This window comes from Parasteatoda tepidariorum, chromosome 10 (genome assembly GCF_982258835.1).
Source record: "Parasteatoda tepidariorum strain Cologne lab strain chromosome 10, Ptep-v5.0, whole genome shotgun sequence".
NCBI classification, from domain to species: Eukaryota; Metazoa; Arthropoda; class Arachnida; order Araneae; family Theridiidae; genus Parasteatoda; species Parasteatoda tepidariorum.
In genome coordinates, this window is record NC_141764.1 from 81,521,282 (window position 1) to 81,535,833 (window position 14,552).

The window sequence follows — 14,552 nt, forward strand, 5'->3', positions numbered from 1 at the left end:
AACAATGTACATGTTCCGTGTCAAAATCGTTGCATGATATGAAACATGGCTTTAATACACTATATTACAAGCGTAATATTACAGTGAAAAAAAAATACGAATTATAATTGTGATTAGTTGTAATCTTTAAATATCATTCAGTAGGACGAATTATAATTTATGATATTTAAATAATTAAAAAATATTTGAATATTTAAGCTTAAGCATTAGTTTAATTTTAATAACACGAAAAAAATTAAAAAGTATACTAAAAAATTCGAAATTTGGGTTTTGAGATATCCAAACAGGAATTCTCAACTAAATTGACGATAATTTTCATAGTTGCACTGCGAGTAGAAAAAAAGCACCTTTAATAACTTTTGATCTAATAATCGTATTTTCAGAGACAACGACGCAAACTTATTGGTTAGAGTGCCAAATATGCAAATGCAGACAACATTTTAAGTTACGAAGTTAAGTCACAAAAATGTACTTTTTCTGAATAAACTTCTCCTCTTTTTTGTTTTTTTTTTGATTCTTTAATGGATCTTAATTTTTCAGCCCCAAAGTATGGCAAGTGTGGCCGCTATCTGTACTATAGCAGTCTTCTTCTGTCTTATCCTTCTAATCTGAATCAGATTAGATACACATGAATTTGTTCGCCTTCATCACCCCCGATACAATGTTAGGTTGTTTAATTAGGTCATCGAATATTAGTCCGCCAATGCATCAGACATATGGTAATACATTAAAATATACACCGAAGAGCCATTACATTATGACCACCCTCCATTTATAACAATGGACTCGCCCAGGTTTTCATGACTTCTCGCCCAGGAACAATGTTTTTATGGGGCACTATAGGACCCCTAATCCTCATAGAACAATCCCTGACGTCTGTAAGCTACTTGAACATAGTTGCATACCAGGTTCACCCATTCATGGCAACAGTTTTTCCTGCGGGGGATGGTGTTTACCAACAGGATAATGCACCATGTCATAAGGGTCGAACCGTCGAGGAACATTCCAGTGACTTTCAAGTCATATCTTGGCCCCCAAATTCACCTGACCTTAATCATTTGTGGTCCTACTTGGAAAACCAAATTCGTGCTACCACGCTACCCCCTCGCAATGTGAGGGAATTGCAGGACCAGTTGGTGAGCGCTTGTTACCAGATACCTCAGACTACCTATCAGCACCTTGTGGAATCAATGCCATGACGGGTGCAAGCAGTTTTGGGGGCTAAAGGTGGTCCTACATGTTATTAGCAGGGTGGTCATAATGTAATGGCTCTTCGGCGTATAGTAGTACATCATGATGTATCAAATATATAAAAATTTTGGATAATAGCAGTATTTTAAAATACATGAACCATATATAAATAAATAAAAATAGATATGAAACATATGAGAAATATATGTAAATAAAAGGATAAGTGAAATATAAATGATAGGAAAAATGAGATGTGAATAAGAGAAATAGTTATAAATTTTTGTTTTTTTATTTATATTTGGTTATTTATTTACGTAAAACTAAAAACTCAAACTGAATTGAATAGTAAAAAGCAAACTACTAAGTCCTCAAATTTTCATTTGAAAGGTTTTAATATAACTTTCAAAGTTTCTTTAAAAGTGCTGCATAAGAGCAAATAAATAAGGTGAATTTCGAATTGCTTCACCGAAATTTCAATTTAGACACTTTTATTAAGTTTCTGATAGCAGCTAAGAATGTTTAGTGAAATTACTCGATGGTAGAAGAAAATGAAATTACTTTTATAAAACAATTTTTTCAACAAATAAACTTTGGCATAAAGTTAGTAGAAAATTGACATACAACCCACGAACAATTCTAAAAACTTCCTGTTTAAAATTGTTTTTTGGTTTGTTTTGTAGACAATTTCTATTGGAATTGATAATTTTTCAGAAAAGTTTTCAATAATTTCGAAAAGCGTTTATTCGAACTTTAATTATTTACGTTAAATAGAATGTATTATTTACGTATAATATTACGTTTATTATTTACGTTAAATAGAACGTATAATCAATTTTTCAATGTTTGATTTTTTTAATTGATCTCTAATAGTTAGCATTGCACTAAACTTGAGCCGTGGTCACTCAAGGGATAGAACAGCCATCTCCCAAATAGTTAACCCAGGTTCGAATCCCAGCGGTGGCTGGTTGATGCAAATTCTGCTCACGATTAACATCAACTCAGTGTTATCGGATATTTCAGTGATAGGAGGATCATGGATTAGAATCCTCTTGCCGTCTCGCTAACCGTGGGAGGTTTTCGTGGTTTTCTTCTTCATGTAACGCAAACGAGGATTAATTCCACCAAAAAGTCTTTCTATGAAGACTAGCTTGGATCAATGCATGATCCAAGAGTTTCCATGTCTTCTGGATTGAATTCAAGACTTCAAGGAGCGTGGAGTTAATTAATAGTCGTAAACTAAGTATTTTTCAACTCCAGTTATGAAATAGAACTAAACTTATGAGCTATGGTCTGGAACTTATTCTTAATGATAACTGGAAGATCAAATAACATCTGAAAGCATATGGCGCTATTATTTACCGGGCCAAATTCACCAAATCTCCAACTGTGTATGTATGACTCTGAAATAACTGAAGACATAGTATTAGAGTTAATTCAGGATCACCAAGGTGATCGGAGAAAGTACACTTTAAAGCCAGGCTTTTTGCATGGGCATAGAGCCCGATGAAATCCATCGTAGGTGAAGACTAAGCCTACCACTCCGACTGAACTGTTACAGTAAAATAGAACAGTGATGGAATTAAACAGTTACATATTAGATTAATATGTGATCATACATTAAGTGATTAATAAATAACTAGTAATGGTGAAGTAACCATAATTCTAAACTTAGAAGCAAATAACAAGTAACAAATATAGCAGAAACTCTAGTAATAATTTAAATTTTAATAAAATTTTTTATGATGTATACATAGGTTAAGGTAGAAATTACGGCAATCCGGGCTCATACGTCAAAGGCAAAGTCTTGTCACGCGAGGCCACCCCGCCTAGCACGAGCTCCAAACTTTGGGGACCCTCAAGCGCACGGCCCCGAGTCACATGATTGTTCTATACAGAAAAGTTACTTTTTAGAAATTAGCATGAAAGTTTTACAAGTGGAGCAGTTTGTTTAAGTCATTTGTTAGATAATATTTGTTAGATTCTGTTTCTTCTTTGTTTAAATAATAATTTACGACCTCTAAAATCTATAATTTTTCTATTATATTTTTGAACATAATTCTAAATATATACATCATTAGAAAACACTTTTCGTAAGTAAATACTCTTTATAAGAGGGATAATAGTCTAAGAAGATATTTAATATTTTAAAACCTGTAGTAGTAAAATTTATCAAGAAATTAATTAAATGTGTTAATTCAAGCTAATAATGCTCTATTATTCAACATATTTTATGACATGTTTTTTTATTTATGTTAACAAGATATTTCGAGATAAATATTTTTCATGTTCTTTTTTCGTGATTTAAAAAGTTGCCTCGTAGGAAAGTTGGTTATTAATTGGTTGGAAGAATACTGAAGCGAAAACCAATAATAGGGTCTAGATTGTTTTCTGGAAAGAGAAACAAATTTTTATTGGGAAATTATTTTATTACATTTACCAAAGAGTCTCGCTAGGGAGATAACGATTCAGTGGAAAATGTTTTGTTACATATTATTAACGAGATACAAAATTTAAAATTGAATTTAGTCTGTTAACGAGCAATGAAGAGCGGAACGAAAGAATGAAACAACATAATAAACACTTTATAACTATAATGCAAAAACTGTGGTATAAAACAAATCAGAATTCGGTGTTGAAAACCGCCAAAAATTGTGCTTTTTTAAGCTACTACCGAATAGAGCGAAAATGGAAGTAAATCGAAGTAATATATAATTTAAAATTATTTTACACAATTGTCACATTTATGCAAATCTCATGAAAATATATACATATCTTTATTTTATGACTAAAAACTCATATTCATTTAATAATAGTTTATATGAGTAGTTTTTCAAATCTACATGTAGAAGAGTGAAATTTCTTGGCAAATAATCGATAAAGATCAATAATTTTGATCAATCAGTAAAAAGAAATTGAACTTATTTGGCATTATATACGCTCTGCTCAGTATTTCAATTAAATTCGACACAAAGAACTAATATTTCACTCTTACCTCTGATGTGAATAAACCACGAAATTGCTGCCATATTCTCACTATCTTAAAAGTTTACAATTATTCACTTTTAAACTTTTAATAATGGTTCAAAAGCAAATTTTTTTTACGTTTAAAACATGCCTTACCATCATCTCATACAAAAGTTTAGTTAAATAGCTTTAATATACACTAAATATTTACTAAATTTGCGGAACTCCTAAAAACACAACCAGTGGTCGGAAAAAACTACATTATTTTTGTAGCTTACTACGACAACTTTTTTTTAAAAATGAGGTGACTACATTTCATTGCTTTAAGTTGACGAACTTCAGTGGAAAGCTTAATTTACACCTTTTAAAATGGTTTAGAATAAGAAATTGGGTTACATTAAATATAAAGGAATAATTAAGAAACATTTATTCATGTCTAAATGAGCCAGTTTGTTATTTCAAAACACATATTTCAAATTAGTAAATTAAAGCTTTAACTTTTCATGCCCTTTTCGACAGCGAATGTTTAAAATAAGAAATGCGATACTATTAAATATTGCAATTTTCAAATTGCTTAATGTTCTTTTATTTCCTCTTAGAAATTATAATTTACGTCCAAAATACGCTCCTTTCTTTTGAGATAACATCAATGTTTCACGTGAGTGCATTCGTATGTGAACATGTGACCAAAGTGATTAATTTTCTATTTTTTGTAACGGCAGGTTTAAATATTGGTTATACGAGATTTTAAATGAGCAATTTCTGTTAACGCTCAGCTGCAGCCACAGGGTCATTTTCATTGCATGCATTGACGGACCCACGAAGATTTGTACCGATCAAATTCGTAAAATTAGTTGCGTTAGAATCGTGTTTCTTTTCTATACTAACGTTAAAAGTAGTTGCCGAGAATCGCTACGGACTACTGTTTTTTTTGTATCATACTACTTATTACAATACTTTTTACAAAAGTAGCACACTACACTACAAACTACGGAAAAAAGTAGCCACTACAGTAGTTTCACTACTTTCAGAGAGCTACTTCCGACATCTGAACACAATCTTCTTCTGTAACTAGCTGCAGACTGGTGCAAACTTTATCAATTATTAGTGTTTAGATTGGTTAAAAAATTATTGGTGTTAAAAAAAGTAGCACACTACACTACAAACTACGTAAAAAAGTAGCCACTGCAGTAGTTTCACTACTTTCAGAGAGCTACTTCCGACATCTGAACACAATCTTCTTCTGTAACTAGCTGCAGACTGGTGCAAACTTTATCAATTATTAGTGTTTAGATTGGTTAACAAATTATTGGTGTTAAAAAAAGTAGCACACTACACTACAAACTACGTAAAAAAGTAGCCACTGCTGTAGTTTCACTACTTTCAGAGAGTTACTTCCGACATCTGAACACAATCTTCTTCTGTAACTAGCTGCAGACTGGTGCAAACTTTATCAATTATTAGTGTTTAGATTGGTTAACAAATTATTGGTGCTAAAAAAAGTAGCACACTAAAAACTACGGAAAAACGTAGCTACTTCAATAGTTTCACTACTTTTAGTGCGGTACTTCTGACAACTGAACACAACCTTCTTCAGTAATTAGCTACAGAATGGTGCAAGGTTTATCAATTATTGGTGTTAGCCACACTTTTTGAATATTTAACTCGGTAACAATTTGAAATTTTAAAAAAAATCATTCGCATATTTTTTAATTTCAACACCGAATTCGTATGGGTATTACATCACACTTTTTATAGTGTATAGCTGTTGACTTTTACATTTGAGGCATTTTTGAAACTAAAAGCGTTTTAAAAACAAAATTAAAATTGATCATTGTTGGGGGTTAACATTAGTTTCTGGTTATATCCTGCATATGTTTTGATAGTCAGCAGCAATATTGAATGCAAATTTAGACTTCTGGAGATCTTATAAGTCATGACGCAGCTAAAAAAACACATTAACAGGCAACAGACCGGACAAATTTCATACATTTGTATTTGTTTTACTACCAAGTGTAAAAATTGTAGATTTAAAAAATCACAGCTAAAAATATTTCAGATAAATATTTACAGACTTAAGATGAATGTGGCAAGTGCTAAATAAAACATCTCTTATTACAACATAAAAAATGCTCACCTTTTGAAAATCCAAAATTTTCAACATTAAATTTTCATAAAAAGATTTTCTTAAAAAATAGAAATCTCCACATATTGAATCATGAAAGCATTCTATATATATATATATATATATATATATATATATATATATATATATATATATATATATATATATATATATATATATATATATATATATATATATATATATATATATATATATATATATATATATATATATATATATATATATATATATATATATATATATATATATATATATACATATATATATATATATATAAATAGTATACAGGTCTTAAATACACTTCGAATAATGTTGTGGTTCTCGACACTACTTTGATTTCGAATACTTATATACTTCCCCTGCAACTAATAAAATTTTTGATAACCATCTTCAAATTATTAGCATGTTTAATCTCAATGATATTATCAATGAAGGGAACTGGTAATTTCTAGTTCATATTAACCTCAACAACAATTATATACTATTTAATGACTGTATTTTTTAACAAATTAATTGCAGCTTCATCCGAAATAATTTTAGCACTAATGTTATATTTCTCTTTGCCAAGTAATGCAAAATTTTTCTTTTTCTACAAGAATATAGATTCGTGAAATCATATGTTAATCTTCCTATTAATTCCTTCTTTCTTAGATTTATTGATGATCTTTTGGTTATTAATTTTAACGATTTTGATATTTTAGCTAAACAAATTTATCCAAGTGAATGAATTCTTAATAAAACTAATGTTAGAAATTCTTCATCAAATTTTTTAGGTTTAACTCTCATCATTAATGAAGATAGTGGAATTACATTCAAACGTTTTGACAAAAGAAATGATTTTAACTTTCCAATTAAAAAGAGCATTGATTTCCACTCTAACTTAGCCAAAAAGTTTTTTTTCCAATATTATTACCAATCAGATTCTTAGGTTTTACAGAACTAATTCAAACTATAAAGAGTTTTTAAAAAAGAAACTGATAAATTTTAAACAGATTTAATTAATAGCCATTTTCCCTGTTCATTTTTTAAATTTCATTAAAAAATGTTTTTAACCACTTAGAACACTTTTTTTTATTAAATATTTTTCTTCTGCTTTTAGAATTAGCTTTGATTTATTTTTAAGGTAGGAACTAATTCTGATAAGCTATTCTTAACGTAACTGAACTGAATATTTTGGATGTTTGACTTTTTATACTGGATTAATAAATTTATTAAGTGAACTTCTGAAAATAAATTGTATACCCTTTATTAAATAACTTTCATTATTCAACTTAAATTGTCCAGTGTAATAAATATTTTTTTTTTCGTTTTTTATCCTTTTTTTTTCGTAAGAATGGAATGAGTTACGTACAACCACCTCTGATAATGCAGGATGTATGAATGAAGGATAAATTCTATATGCAGCCTCTGATTTATGAACAGTCACCCTATGAAAGAAGGAATACCATTTAAATGGTTTATTCCTAATTTAAGCCTGTAATTTAAACTCTACAACGATTACCTAATTGAATGTTTTTTTTTACAATTTAATTTAATTTGGTAATTAATTTAAAATTTTAATTTATTTAGTTATTTCTATTATTTATTAAATTTTTTCCCTCTTAAGGGCTTGGTTAATAAAATTTTCCAAATAAATTTTTGTTAACTAGACTTTTCTCGAAAAATGGCAGCACTGAAATGTAATCTGCTGCATATTTTTTTCTACGAAATACATTTTTAAAATTATTCTGTACGATTTAAGCTATGAGCACTGTTTTTTATTCTTTTCTTCTTAGCAAACTGTTAGTTTAGTTTACTTATTTTCAAGGCATTTCTTACTTTTGCTTGGCATCTGTAAAATTGTTTTCCGCCTTCTTTTATCTCATTTTCAACTACATTTTTATTTTGTAGCAATATATCAACGTAAAGGAATGTGTCCTGATGAAAGCCTTTACGTTTTTTGTATATATATACATACATACATATATATATATATATATATATATATATATATATATATATATATATATATATATATATATATATATATATATATATATATATATATATATATATATATATATATATATATATATATATATATATATATATATATATATATATATATTAAATATTCCCCACGGTTGTTGTAAATTATTAACTGTAATGATATTTTTACTAATAAATTAATTTTGAATCAAGAAAGCTTAAAGATATTTTGTATGCCTACATGCAATTATAACATACTAGTCCCGTGTGAAATTTCGCAAGATCTCTTTAAACAATTGCTACTTCTTTTTAAACCTTATCTTTTATTGTTTTTGTCACATAAATTTTTTCCCCAACTAGTGCACAAAATGATTTATCGTGATTTTAGTACCTGTCCATTTGTCATTTTATGTTGTTGATTTTTTACGCAGTAAATAACAATTATTCTGCGATATTCAAGTTTGATAAATGATAATTGTAATAAAAAATAATAACGAAAGTTAATATTTTTCAATGAGGGCGTTAATTGTAGAGCTACTTAAAATTCTTCATGCTCATTTATCATTCCTGAATCACATTTTTTAAGCTTAAATTCAAACTTTTTATTAGATTTGCTATTTTTTAAAAGAAAAAAATTATTTCCTCTATCGTATCATTGAAATAAATGATAACTTACTGAGAAAAAATAATAAAATCAAAATATTCCTGTGATTTATATCAACGTGCAATTTTAGACAAGATAATGCTCGGAAATGTGGATTTGTTATTTCTTTTGGAATCTGTCTTAATGCTAGGGTAGTTTTAACCTGATACTTGATCCAGGAAAAGAATTTGAAATTTGCTTCTACTTCTATTTGAGTACTGCAATTTGTAAAAAAAGTAACAAATAAAAGGATAAATTTAGATCAAGATAGATTTGTTTTTATGACAAATATTAAGATGAATTTGCATTTTGGAAAATTTCGGAAGAACTGTTATGTATATTTTCAAAATTTAATTACGAATGTTGGTTTAGATTCTTAAAATTGTCTTTAGTTGAAACCAGTGGGAAAAGCAATAATTATTTTTCCTTCTATAAACAGAAAAGAAAGTAATAACACAGAAATTATTCCCCAAAATTGTAAAATGGAAAATTTACGTTACGGTTGAAAAATTGAAAGTTTTCATTTCCTGTTAATTTAAAATCAAGTAAAATTTTGTTTTAGTCTTTAATTTAGGGGAAAAAGAACTCCTAATTAAATAACAAAATATTTTTAAATTAATTTTTTCGTCATTATGTCTGGTTTAAGTTTATTATAAGTATTCTTTAAGAAAACATTTTCTTCATTGTTTTTGTTAAATTGCAGCTCCAATAAAATGTATTATAAAAGATTGCAAGATTATTAAATTTAATTAATTTGCTTTGTTTACTTAGAAGTTTAAAAATACTAGTAGCGTATTTTACAACTAATTAATTTAAGAAATAATTTAAATATAAATTTAAAAATATGAAATAAAGTTTTATTTTTTGTTAAAACTTTCATAATTAAATTAGATGTATGATTCAATATTGTTAATTAATAAAGTAAATATAATTAAAAACATATATCATTGCGAAGTACTTGCATAATCTTTAAGAATATATGATCATATTGTTTGACAACAAGTTTTAATCTTTATAATTTTAATAATACTTTTTTCATTTTTTTATTCTATGCTTATAAGTTAGTGTCAACAATTACTTTAATACAAAAATTAAAAACTTTAAATCATTATTTGCTACGACAAAAGAATAGGTTTATGCTTTTTAGCAAAGTGGAAGGAAGGTAGGTTGCAGATTTTTAAAAAAAATAAATAAATATTCTTAGTTTTAGAAAAAAAAACAAAAAAACAGAGATATAAATCTCTCTCTATTTGTAATATATTTCACTTCTTGAATCAATATTTATTCATCAATGCCCATCCGATTGACACTCGTCATTCAGGCATGGACAGGGCTGATTTGTTTCCCACTCTTTCAGGGGCACCATATTAGGTGGTCCAACGTTGCTCCCACACTAAGGACAGATAGTACAGAGGAATATCCATGCCTTGCCCAGGATTCGAACTAAGGACCTTTTTGATGTAAGGTCTGATACCTGACAACTACACAGCCCGATCAGCAATCAATATTATAACTACTTAATTCCCGTAATAATGTATTTTTTTTTTTACAATTGGGCATTCAATTTAGAAATATAACTGAAATAGCTGAAAATTATCGAAACAACTAACTATTTAATTATTAACTATTGGACTATTTGGAAAGTTTCGGAATTTAATTTTTTCTCATCTGAAGACTTATTATATATTTTTATAGTCAACTTCACATAAGTCATATAATCATTATATTTTGACAGCTGATATAGCAACGCTCGCTTGTAAAAAAGATTCGATTTATTCTGCGCATTAGTTTATATATATATATATATATATATATATATATATATATATATATATATATATATATATATATATATATATATATATATATATATATATATATATATATATATATATATATATATATATATATATATATATATATATATATATATATATATATATATATATATATATATATATATATATATATATACATATATATATTTACTTTCTAAAAAGAAATATACTGTTTATTCAAGGCAAAAGTTACATGGTTTATTGGAATTACACACATTACAGTCTTGTGTGTTTCATTTAGCCTTATAAATCTTTGTCAAATAAGGACAGATAGCACAACACAGAGAAGGATAACACGAAGATATATCCAGGGTAACCACGAGATTCGTATTATATGATGTGTACAGTGTCGTACGCAGAATTTTTTCAAGGGGGGGGGGTCATAATTTTCAGAAATTACTAAAAGAAATTCGAGTATGTAATAAATCACTATTACTTCCCTAATTTAGACAGCTAGACAATTTTGACTTTTTATTTCGACAACATTGTTTAGTTAAATTTTGTTTTTATTTTTTAAGTTTAAGAATATAATTTTTTTTATAATAAGAGGTAAAATATTTTATTTTTATTAAAAAGTAGGAATAAATCAAGCCAGAAAAAACTACTCATACTGTAACAGCTACCTAAATAATAACCATATAAATGTGAATATTCCATAGAAAACCAATGAATTTAACTAAAAAATGACTTACCAACAAATAGGGAATTAAACCAGTATACAAACACGCTCAAAATTTATTGATTTATACTGTAATATCCAAACGACGGGTTTTTTTTGCAAGTTCGTTTAAAATGTCTTCGACAGCTGGGGAAAATTTTCTATGAATGCTTAAGAGCGCCAATCCATTCATTCTATTATTTCCCGTTGAGTTGCGTAAATAAGTCTTCAAACGGCGCAAAGTCGAAAAGGATCTTTCGTTTGCACTTGTTGAAACAGGTAGAACGACCAATATTTCTAGGAGTTTGAAAATGTTTGGTGTTATATCTTTATTACACATTCCAAGAGCATCTGCCGCAGTTTTTGGAACACTACCTGCGTCTTCACTAATCCTTTTTAGTCTTTTATACCAGAGTCTTAGTTCAGACTTAAGGCTTTCTTTACAGGTATCCAAATCTCCAGCGTAAAATTCCACTATTGCTTCAAAAGCCTTTACGTTTGAAGGTTGGCAAATGAAAGGATCGGTAGGTAGAAGACACTGAAATCCTTTCAAAATATCACGATGCGATACAAATCTTAAGTTTAATTGTGCTATAAAATTTTCTATAAATGGAATAAAAACACTAACTCTGAAATATGTTTCCGGTGTCGATGAGGGAAAATTATCGAGATTTTTCTGTCTTCCTGTTATTCTAGGGATTTGCATGGAAGTGGAAGATCCAATGCTTGTTAGCATAAGAGAAGAAGAGCTGAATGTTTCAGAGAATGTTTCAGTGGCATTTTCACGCATTAATTTTAGATCTTTAATGACATCTTCTGCAAGACTCACTGCCTCTATCAAATCTATGCTTGTTTTTTGTAGGTATCTACAGAGATGGATTGTTATGGTGAAAACTTTGTAAATGCACAAAAGAGATATTACGAACTGGCAATTAGATACTGTGCACACTAAAGAATTAGCCTGGGTAGCTGATTCCTTATCCTTCCATTCTGATATTTTTTGTAGTGTTTCGGCGATAGGCTTGAAAAGTTCCACCACAGCGGTTACTGAGTCGTATCTTTCCATCCAACGGGTTGCACATAGCTGTTTAATTTTCTCCCTCTTAGAGCTGGTTTCCATCTCCTCTATTGCTGAAGATAGGACATACTGTCTTTTTGGCGTATTTAAAAAGTCATATAATGTTTTAATTGTCCCTAAGCAATTTCTAATGCCAGTTATTTCGCATGCATTTGATACAGCCAAATTGAGGCTATGAGCAGAGCAATGTACATAGAGTGCTGATGGGACAATACTTCTTACGTGGGCTTGTACACCATTAATTTTTCCACTCATTGATGCAGCACCATCGTACCCCTGTCCACGTAACTTTTTTATATCAACTTTCATAGACTGTAATTGGTCTAATATTGTTGTTGCTATTGCTTTTCCGGTTAAGTCATGCACCGGAATGAATTGCAAAAACTGTTCGGTGATGTTAAAATTTTCTTTATCGACATATCGAACGCATAACGATAATTGCTCTATACCTGCAATATCAGTTGTTTCATCTGCAAGAATGGTAAAGCAAGTTGCATCATTAATCTTGCTGACTAGTTTTTGCAGGATTAAAATATTGCAAACCTCAATAACTTCGTTCTGAAATCGAGGGCTGGTATACTGAGCATTTTTTCTGCTTGACTCTAAAATGTTCTTAAGAGTCGAATCGTTCTTACTCCGGAAACGAAGCAATGCCCGAAAATTTCCGTCGTTCTCTTCACCTGGTTGTTCAGCAATTAGTCCCGAATCCTTATGTCCTCTTAGAGCGAGACCTTGATTTCCACAAAATAGGATGGTTTCAATGATTGGAGTAATGTTTTTTCTATTTTCTAATTTTCTTCTGCTTGCTGCATTGTCAACTTGTTCATTCACAGGTTTCATCTTTCCAAATAAAATATCGTTTAATGTCCCAGCAGTTTCGATCGATTTTTTGTGATAAAGACATTTCTTGTGTTCAGAAAATCGCTCTACAGCATTTTTCCAGTTGTCATATTTTACATTGCACAGTTGGCCTAAAGGTTGCTTTCCAGAACCGGCACCACTTGGGGCGAAAAGTACACAAAATTTGCAAAAAGCACCACCCTTAACCTCTGAATATGCAAGCCATTTCCAGCGATAAAGCCATTTGTACTGAAATTTCGATTTTCTTTTTCCTTTTTCAGGAAAACAAATGCTGGATTGGGTTCCCAAACATTTTTAAGTATATCCAGTTTTTTATCCTCGCACGTATTATCTTCTGAAAAAAGTCCAATGTCATATGGGTGGGAAGTAACACTTTGAGAGCCGCTTTCACATTCATCAGATTCTGTTACGCTAGAAACGTTTTCTTCAACGGAAGTATCACATTTCTGTTCAACAGAAAAACTTACATTGGTACTAGATGCTGTCACCTCACTAATTTCAGGTCGTGATTTTTTCTCAAAGTAATTAAAAATTGTTAAATTCTTGCGTTTAGACATCCTAAAGATCCAAGAACAGCAAAAATATATACATATATATTGGCACAGAAATATCCACTAAGCTACGATCTCAAAGTTTTGAGCTGGAATGAATAACTTCAACGAGCACAGAGTCTCCAAAACAAAACAGATTTAGAAACAAGCTCCGAAGGACAAGCGGCAGAGATAACTCTTAGTCTGACTAAAATCGAAAATAAATGTAACCCCCTTTCATATAATTTTTTTTAACCGCATCTACAAAATTCTCGAATTTTCTCAAAGACGACAGAACGTCTAGGATTCCAGACCTCGCGAATGCCAGCCAGTCTCGAAAACTATCGCGACTGGCAGGTCAGAAAGGAACCAGTGATCGGGGCTCGCCCGTAACAGTATCACGTGAATTTGGTTTCAAAAATACAACCCTATTATAGTAAATGTTTTATCAGTATTCTGAGAAATACCGTGAGAAAAAAAAAGTAGGCATAAGGCAAATAAAAATATATAGTCTTAAAAAATAATAACCCGCATAATTTCTACTAAAATTTTTATTTTTGTCTGTATTATTTTGTAAATTCACTTTGTCTGGGCTTAAGGGGGGGGGGGTTTAAACCCCTAACCCCCCCCCGTTGCGTACGCCCCTGGATGTGTATATGATGTGTATGGAAAAGA